This window comes from Phaenicophaeus curvirostris, chromosome 16 (assembly GCF_032191515.1).
Source record: "Phaenicophaeus curvirostris isolate KB17595 chromosome 16, BPBGC_Pcur_1.0, whole genome shotgun sequence".
NCBI classification, from domain to species: domain Eukaryota; kingdom Metazoa; phylum Chordata; class Aves; order Cuculiformes; family Cuculidae; genus Phaenicophaeus; species Phaenicophaeus curvirostris.
The window spans coordinates 4,182,657-4,183,231 of NC_091407.1; positions in this window are offsets into that span (position 1 = coordinate 4,182,657).

Consider the following 575-nt stretch of genomic DNA (forward strand, 5'->3'; position numbering starts at 1 on the left):
GGGGTAGCGTGCTATTTATTGCACACACAAATCATGGAAAATCAGGATCTTGATTATTTTTTTTTATTATCTGTGTTACACACAAGAAGTGTGCTGTGGCTTCTGACTCTGGAGTGCTTTGGCTTTGTGCCAAGTCTGAAAACAGACTCCCTGGGGTTTGATAATACTCCTTATGCTGTAGGAAGTCTGGATGTTTATCCTTCTGAGCTAACTTTACCTTTTCAGAACTGTGACATAATTGTTAACCAAAGCATGACCTGTTTACAGCAGAGCTGAAATTCCTAGAAGGTGCAATGTGAATGAAATAAAGATCCCTAGAACACATTAAATGGAGTGAAGAGGTTGCAGAGTCTCTAGTCTGGGAGATATTAAAAAGCTGGCTTAACACAGTCCTGGGAAACCTGTTCTACCTGGCTCTGCTTGGGCAGGGATTTGGTCTACATCATCTCCAGAGGCCTTTTCTAGCCTCAGCTATTCTGTGAATTTTTTTTCTTAGTCTAATCAATGATTAAAAGCCACTTTAATTATATTGGAAATAGACCATGTAACTATCCTAGCAGAGCCCTAAGAGTTTT